Source organism: Bolinopsis microptera, chromosome 11, assembly GCF_026151205.1.
Source record: "Bolinopsis microptera isolate Bmic1 chromosome 11, MBARI_Bmic_1.0, whole genome shotgun sequence".
In the NCBI taxonomy this organism is placed as follows: domain Eukaryota; kingdom Metazoa; phylum Ctenophora; class Tentaculata; order Lobata; family Bolinopsidae; genus Bolinopsis; species Bolinopsis microptera.
In genome coordinates, this window is record NC_087082.1 from 15,882,550 (window position 1) to 15,892,522 (window position 9,973).

Below are 9,973 nucleotides of genomic sequence, written 5' to 3' on the forward strand. Positions count from 1 at the left end.
CTATCATCATCTGGCGATATTTCACGCTAGATGACGCTAGATGACGCTAGATGACGTCATATGTCGAATTTCAACTATCAGTAAAGGTCCGAATGTTTCATGCTAGTCTTTGTTGGTGTTCCGAGCTTCTTTCCGTCCGGCTCAGTACTTAACTCATTCTCTTTACTGATAGTTGAAATTCGACATATGACGTCATCTAGCGTCTTCTAGCGTCATCTAGCGTGAAATATCGCCAGATGATGATAGATGACGCTAGATGACGTCATATGTCGAATTTCAACTATCAGTAAAGGTCCGAATGTTTCATGCTAGTCTTTGTTGGTGTTCCGAGCTTCTTTCCGTCCGGCTCAGTACTTAACTCATTCTCGAAAATTGAAATTTACTCTACTATTTGAACATTTAGCAGGATCGACTGAGCGAGCATGGATTCTGATGTTTTGCTTTTTTTTGCGTACGTTTTGGAACTGTTGATGTTAGGCCCAAGGGATTTGATAGATCCTATTATATCTTTCAATCACCTTCGTATACCATCAATCTGCCGTGTTAATTTGTTTCAGTAATCAATTTATTTATCTCAAAAGGGGTTACATTTTTTCTTCTTTTAGAAGTACAGTCCAAAGTAAAGTGCTACTGCAGATAGCTGTGCAGATGATACGGTTATTATCTACACTATTGCCTTGGTTAGGCTTCTTTCTTGTGCGGGAAGCAACTTGTGATGACTCAGACCAAGGTTTCTATTTTCTAGTATTATGTTATTTATCATTACATTTAATGTAACATTTATTTTTAATCAATTATAGCATCTCTATCATTTGCAACGGGTAATCGCGGGAAGTGTTGGGTACGGTTAGCAGCATACATTTCTAACTTTGCAATTGTATAAAAAGTTTCGTCGATGTATAATTCGATTGTAAATGAATAGTATTAAATTTGAATATGTAGTTGCAATATTAAAAAACATTAAAAAACAATACACCTTGCTGCTCGCAGTAAGTTTATAATTATATCATTCTCATTTAATGAATATCATCAAATAATGCAGCTATTCTTCAGAGGCTACATTACAACTGTTACTCAATTCGTCTCCAGTAACACAGCTTGTCTCCGGTTTCAAGCTAACATTGGAGTGTGATATTGCCGGTGGAGCGAAATCGATTAATTGGTCAGTTACAATACTATATATATAGTATTTTACCAAAACCCATAATCATGGGTAGAGTGGACCGCTGCCAGTGTCTCTCTTTACCAAACAAAAGGAAATGATATTAATTTGATTGACCGTTCTCAAATGCAAAATGATACCGAGAATGAAATCGGTCGCTCGCTTTTCCCCCACAGATGCCTTTGGGTAGTTCTTCTTAATCTATTACAATTGTAAATGAATGGGAAAAGCGAGGGACCGATTTCATTCTCGGTATCATTTTGCATTTGAGAACGGTCAATCAAATTAATATCATTTCCTTTTGTTTGGTAAAGAGAGACACTGGCAGCGGTCCACTCTACCCATGATTATGGGTTTTGGTAAAATATCATCTCTTTTTGATTATAATGTCAGGGTACTTTATAAAGTCGAAATATAAACTGATATCTTCATTAATATTAATAAGGAGGAAGTTTCAACGATTTCGAAATTTTTCCTTTTAAAACATTTCCTTGTGTTTAGGTAAGCATATCGGTCGATCACTGACTGAATATGCCACTTTATACTCATTCAAGTTGGCATTAAATTCATACATAATGACATTAAAAAGCAGAATTTGTTGGAAATCACGAATGAGCAAAATTCTCACCTTTCGCACGTGCAAACTTTGAGCGGACGTTGCGTGCGCATCCAATATTGAATCGCCGTAAATTTTTGCATGTAATTGTTTTATATATAGTTTGATAAGCATGCAAAGTTTCAAAGTATTTCAACAAGAACTGTAATCACAACGGCACTCTAAAGTTGACAGAAAATGACGAAAACAGCAATTTTCTATCAATTTGGGCGTGTCCCCACGTGTGCAAATTTTCTATTTTCAACTTTAAAACTAGCCTAATGCACAATTTATACCTATAGGAAGCAGAACTGAGCTCCACGACCCAAGGCATGGCCCAACACCAGAGAATACTAAATCGCAAAATTGACGTTTTTATAAAATAATTCTTCAAAAAAGCACAAACTTCAATGACGAATATCTTTATGAAGGAGCAAGCTAGAAAAACTTTCCGGTAGATTTTCAGAATGCTTGAACAATTATCTAAGATGAAAATTTCCTCAGATTTTGAATAAAATTACTCCTTAATGGTTTAAAATTAATCTTAAAAGTTATTACTTTGTCAAAAATCAAGTTTTAAAAACGGTTAACTTGATGACGTCATCAAGGGGTGTTCATGACGTCAAATAATTTTTTTATACAATGTAAACTAAAGTGTAAACAATTATTTTCAAGACCTGTGGTCGGAAATGGCTGTATCTTTTATACTTTTGAATCTATGGACAATTAAATACAGGCTACAATTGACTGGCAAAGCGTCTATCCCTGAATATATGTATATAGGTATGTATGTATCACGACAATCTATCGTAAAACAGGGGTTCTAGAAAACCCATTTCCCGATGATCCTGAGACCTGAAACTTTTTTTGCAGTCGATTTGGTCAACGTCTAGACGCCCTGAAAAATTTCAGATCTGTAACTCAATTTTAACATGGTTTTTAAGGCACCTGAATATGGCGATTTTGGGTTTTTTACCGAATTTCGTATAACAGTGCTGGCGAGTATTTTATGCAAATTTCTTGAAAATCTCAACATAACTATTTTTATTCCTGTCATCTTTGACATCAAATTAGAATGTTTTGAACTAAAAATAAATCTGCTGAACGACTTCCGATGAGTCTTAATGCCTGAAAAACTCCTGCCGGAGGCGGCGGCCTTCGGCCGCCGCCTCCGGCCGGAGTGCACGCTTCGCGTGCACGAAAGAGACTTGTAACGTGTACCAAAGGGGGTATAATAGTAAAGGGGGTTTAATAGTAAAGGGGGTATAATAGTAAAGGGGGTATAATAGTAAATGGGGTACATAGTATACCCACAATAAATGCAACGGTCGTGCTTGCCAGCACTGTGACAGACAGATCCGTCCGAAAAAATCGATCTGCTGACACTCAAAGCTTTCAGAGGATTTTTGACGTTTTTGAGTCCCATTAGGTGCCCTTTATGGCTGACCAACTTTTCCAAACTTTTCCACTTGTCTTAAGGCCACTTTTTGCCACTTTACCACTTTTTACCACCTTTCTTGTTTGTCGAATATCTTTAGTTGTGAACATCGTAAAAGGTTACGAATCAATCGAGTGTGTTCATATTACCATGAAGAAAAACTTTTGTTCTAACAATTTTTACGTCAGATAATCAGTTAATTGGATAATTATCAATTAGCTAATTAGCAAAATTCGAAAAAATTTTTATCGGCTCAAAATGATCGGAATAGCTTAAAACACGGAAAAAAGTATTTTTTAGAAAAACTTTGAAAATTTTTCACTTACATTTTTTTTCCGAGACTTATAAAAATTTCGAAAATTCGAAATATTTTTTTCCGCAAAAAGTGATCAAATTGCATGAAACGCGGAGAAAAATGCTTTTCAAAAAAACTTAGTGAATTTTTCGTTTCAACAATACTTAAATCACCAATATTTGTAGTTGGAGTTCAGTAAATCGCGGCAGATTTTAGTAATCAGGAATTACTAAGTGGAAAGGTCTGGAACTGAAAAACGTTAACCATACGATATAAGAGTTTCATAACTAATTACAATACAGCCTTATCGATTTTCACAGAAACTGCACCAATGGCACAGTCAAGATCGAAAGACGAAACGATAGCCTGCTGTACTATCATTTTATTGACTTCAATGATGAATCAGTGGGGTTAAGATAATCACATTTGTAATAAATAAAACCTCTCTGTACCGTCAACTGTGCTAATCTAAACCGGCCTACCTGGATTACCAGACCTCTTCTTTTCCTCAACAATCAAACCAAGTTGTTCATATCGCATTTGGTGGGCGATGTAAGTACATATCGAGCTGTATTCAATCACAATACAACACAATACGTGTATATTATATTATGGCCCTTAATGAGGTTTATGAAACGCTTAATACCGTGAAAAACCCGGTATGGAGACGTTTTACAGTTTATCACGAAAACGTATACTTGGCCTCATGGCTCATTTACAGTTCGAAGAAGGCAAGAACAGACCAGGGAAACTAAGGAACAGCCAGGTCTAGGAAGCAAGTGTAAATACACCTTCCAACATCTACTGTGACTTGTTTTGTATTGTACTGCATACCGCTTCATTTGCTATGCGGGATAAAATCACCCCCATATGTCAGGGTCGGCTGAAAGTAAAATAAACAAGGGTAACATACGGGCAAGGATAAGATTTAGATACGAGCGTCGAGCAAGGGGTGGTACTGGTAAAGAACCGATAATAATTCATTCAGTGAAATGTTCCACGAGAGTCAGGATATTTTTGAAATTGCTAATAGAGACAGATCCCATGATCAGGAAGCTGAAGACGATTTACACAAGTATTTTGAAAGCTCCTGCTAATAAAATCTTTCGTATCACTTATATGTTTTAAATATCCCCCTCCAGGCTGATCAGGAAGGATTGTTAATGTTATTGAGGATGTTGATTTGAAATCCGGACGTTGTGAAGTAAAAATACAGGTTCTTTCCGCACGATATTCGGGGCCCATCATAATCAGCTCGGGATTAATGTGGGACAGATCGAAATTCGAAGAGCATTGAAAAGAGCGAGTTGACATTTTAAGCTTTCTGGTCTTTTCTTGCCTTCTTTGAGCTGTCAAAGAGTCATGAGGCCAAGTAGACGTTTTCGTGATAAACTGTAAAACCTCTCCATACCGGGCCTCTCACGGGAGAAACGAGAAGTGTACGATATAGAATTAGAACGTTTCATATACCTCATTAAGGGCCATAATATAATATACACGTATTGTGTTGTATTGTGATTGAATACAGCTCGATATGTACTTACATCGCCCACCAAATGCGATATGAACAACTTGGTTTGATTGTTGAGGAAAAGAAGAGGTCTGGTAATCCAGGTAGGCCGGTTTAGATTAGCACAATTGACGGTACAGAGAGGTTTTATTTATTACAAATGTGATTATCTTAACCCCACTGATTCATCATTGAAGTCAATAAAATGATAGTACAGCAGGCTATCGTTTCGTCTTTCGATCTTGACTGTGCCATTGGTGCAGTTTCTGTGAAAATCGATAAGGCTGTATTGTAATTAGTTATGAAACTCTTATATCGTATGGTTAACGTTTTTCAGTTTCAGACCTAATTTCCACTTAGTAATTCCTGATTACTAAAATCTGCCGCGATTTACTGAACTCCAACTACAAATATTGGTGATTTAAGTATTGTTGAAACGAAAAATTCACTAAGTTTTTTTGAAAAGCATTTTTCTCCGCGTTTCATGCAATTTGATCACTTTTTGCGGAAAAAAATATTTCGAATTTTCGAAATTTTTATAAGTCTCGGAAAAAAAATGTAAGTGAAAAATTTTCAAAGTTTTTCTAAAAACTACTTTTTTCCGTGTTTTAAGCTATTCCGATCATTTTGAGCCGATAAAAATTTTTTCGAATTTTGCTAATTAGCTAATTGATAATTATCCAATTAACTGATTATCTGACGTAAAAATTGTTAGAACAAAAGTTTTTCTTCATGGTAATATGAACACACTCGATTGATTCGTAACCTTTTACGATGTTCACAACTAAAGATATTCGACAAACAAGAAAGGTGGTAAAAAGTGGTAAAGTGGCAAAAAGTGGCCTTAAGACAAGTGGAAAAGTTTGGAAAAGTTGGTCAGCCATAAAGGGCACCTAATGGGACTCAAAAACGTCAAAAATCCTCTGAAAGCTTTGAGTGTCAGCAGATCGATTTTTTCGGACGGATCTGTCTGTACTAATACTCTGTTACCGGCTTAATCAAATTCTCCCTAATACTAAGTTTCTTTGAGTAATAGCCGTAATGAATTAGATGTCTATAATCATAAGATTTAAATCAAATTTCATTGAAATAATTGTAACGGTTTGTAAGGTTTCAAAACGACGAAAAGTTAACAGTCTACGAAGAGGTATCCAAAACGAAAGTGGAATCAAATGATGAACTCATCGAAAAGATGAAAATATCACTGATAACGAACAACGATAACAATGACCCGGTGGATAATCAATTTAAGTGTCAAGGGATGATATCGGACGAGACTAATTTCAATTCCAACAGTATTCTTCTTCAAGTGTTTCCTGCTAAAACTACAAAGGTTCCTGCAGATAATGGACATACTTATGAGGATGAGTCCCACGAGCTTGTGTGTCAGTTCCCATACATGAGTGACGTGGCGACTACGTACACTGTATCGTGGGAATTAAATGAACAAGTAAGAGTGGAAAAACTTCTTCACCCTTAACTTTCATTTACTTCCAAATCACAACCAAATTTGTATCGATTTCGAAGTTTTTAGTTCAATTTCATACAGGATAATCGTAGATCTCAAACTGCAAGTAAAGATTACCTATATCATTATCCCTGAAACAAATAAATTCCGAAATAAATCATGGTCAAAATCGTGTATACAAATACAATGGATATAAAATTTTAAAAAATTTGTATCATCAAACTATCTTATTGAGCCCACAAATGTTTGTACAATATTTATGAATGAAACGAAAAGGCGATTTTCAATTAAAAAATTTGATCTATGCCCATTTATTTTTGTGTTCATAGCTGTCATTGTTTGGCCATGAAGTAAGTATCATTCTTAAACTGTTGACCACCTTGAGCACAAATCATGCATTGAGCAATGTAAATGATATTTTTAGAAGTACAGTTCAGAGAAAATTCCAAATATACCGGGGCATACCACTAACTAAAATCATGTCTGATGCTGAAAAAAGGGCATTAATCACGGAAACTGGTACACATTGTTTACCGGTCCAAATTTCACAGAGTATGGTGGATCAAACCTGGTACACAATTGACACCAAACAAACTCTTGCTGATGGAAATACAGTCATCGAAACTATTTTTTAGATAACCAAGGTAAGATACAAATTATTATTATCAGTTAATTACAACAAGTATTACAGTAATACCCCGATTTACCGCGGAGTTTGGGAGAAAGAAAATAGCCGTGGTAAATCGAGGTTTGCGGTAAATCGGGGCATTGCGTGGTAAATCGGGGTTTTACTTTATTAGGTAGAAATATGCACAAAATGTTTCCCTCGATAATAGTAACGTGAGTACTCACTATGTAACCAGTCACGTCATCAATCAAACTGTAAACAAAGTCCTTAACATCCAGGTAGATGCAGGAGCCAACGGAGAGTACTCTTGTTCCATTACCTGGCCGGATGATGGAGTTGTCATTAGTTCTGGAGAAATAACACTGGCAGTGCGATTAATATCAGATACTACAGAAGCATTCTCCATGTCCTCTGGATTCCCTGCAATGTTCATGTGCTCCGCAGTAGGTGACAAAGTTGCTGCCATAACATTTTCAATTACAGATGCAGAAAATTCACGTGATGTAACAGTGGTGGTAACAGAATCCCATGATGATCAACAAAGAGTTACCACAGTTGGGAATTTGGACCTCAGTCAGCTCACAGCTAGCTCTGTTATTAATTGTGCTGTTCAGTGGGATGGTGATGCAACCATTCTCAAATCCAACCCAAATCTTGTGACTGTCATGTTAGTCGATATCACCGATAAAGGGGTCGGAAAAAAGAGATCTGATGGATGGGTTGCTGAAAAGGTGTATCTGGAGCTTAAGTGTATAGCTGATGTGCAGCTACCTCATCATTTACCATATTGGGTGTATCCTAACCCTGATTTTGAATGGATGCTACGTACAGAAAAATCATCTAAGTGGGTTAAAATTGTGGACAGCGATGATATCGAGTGAGTCCAGTGATTTAAACGGTTTTGTTACTGCTAATATCTAGTGATGGAATTGAAAATGTCACGATAAAATTATATGATAAACCGATATTAATACTACCAGAAATAAATTTTAATCTTAATTACCGAGTCTATAGCTAACAATTGTTACTATAAATAAGAAATAACAGTCACAGTTGACACCATATGATATAATCCCAAATCTTATATGTACAGAGTACATACAATATACACATACATGTATGTATTATATTTGAACCTATTTTTTATTGCAATTTTTCCTTCATTAAAATGCAATAGATAACCAAATGATACCCAGATTTACGATCAAGAGTTCGAAAACGTATGGCGACAGACTTATGAGTGCTCTAACTCTTGGCCCAATACAGATTGAACACAATAAATACGATGTAAAATGTAACGTCGACTATCACAGCAATGTTGAGCAAAATTTTCAGGGAGGAAAGGTATCATCAGAGGAATTTGAAGTAAAAGTGATGCACATCAAGTCTTTCTTGGTTGTCTCTGATGACACCATCGTTGTGGGCGAGGATTTTGATCTTGTATGCTTGGCTTATGGGCCTCCTGATTCCAAACAGGAGATCGAATTGTTAAACAATTCAGAGGGCAAATTCTATCATTTCCACACTAAAGTGTATGACGGAGACGGGGAGAATTACCGCGAAGATTTCACAGTGAACGCAGAATATGTTGTATTAGATGGGGCCAATCTCACTTGCCAGGTAAGTTCTTGATGTAACTTTATTGTATTTTTTAGTACTCATTGGTCAATATTATTCCACTAATAACTTTGCATTTTTGTAATTCTCAGATGCCCTAGTAACAAATCAAGATTGTTAGTCGAATTGATATAGCCGTGCTTTAAAATTGAATCATGTACAAATACATTTGTTCTGATAGACACATTTATTCGGTTAGGTCGGATTTGAAGATTACTCATTTAACGTAAGTAAATCGTTACTAGTGAAATCATACTACGATTGCACCAAAGCTCCGATATCGTCCTTCGACACATGTAAGAATGTACATTGTACCTTATCGGTCGTAATTATAACGGACAACTTTTTCACGGACCATATTTTTCACGGCCATAATTATTTACGATCATGACCGCCCAAACATTTCCAAAAAATTGTGAAAATGTTTGGTGATTTATTAAAAAGTGTTTTACTCTTTTTCTGAACTCTAGAATGTGACTGAGGAGTGTAGTGATTATATTTGTCCTCGTATACTAATAAGCTAATATAGTGATCGGCTACACACATATCATTATCTACGCATATGTAGGGAAACACACACTAAAATTAATGGAAATAATTTCCGGACTTTATTATTCACGGACCTTAATGCCACAGACATTATTTTCACTGACATAATTATTCATGTTAAAGTCTTCAACGTGAAAGCAATGTCCGTGATAATCATGACCGATAAGGTAATCATTAACTTAACACTATAGTGTTATTGAATGATTAAGAGTGAAATTGAATTTTAATCGAAAATATTATTATGATAATATTTCCGATTAAAATTCAATTTCACTCTAAATCATTCAATATTAATAACAGCAGGAGAAGATGATACTGACAGAGTTAAAAATAATTACATCTTATATTATCGCGATCGAGGCTACTTTTTTCATAACTGATGGCATATAAACTATCTTCCTCAGTACCGCTGGTACTACCGGGAATGTCAATTGAGTACACAGATGATAAAGGGGACAGAACAGCTAAAGTAATTTGTCCTGATGATGATGTCCACGGGAAATACATAATAGATGGTAAGAAAGACCTATAGAAACTGCGGCCATAATCCAGTATCTAACTTGTAATGTTAACCTTACCTAATAACCTCATATATGAGAGGCCAAAATTTTGTTGTCTGAGACACAAATTTTGAATGTTGGAGGGCAGGGTGCAGTTGTGATTGGTCATTGTTCTTCATTATCTCTAAATACCTTACTTTTCAGGCACCGA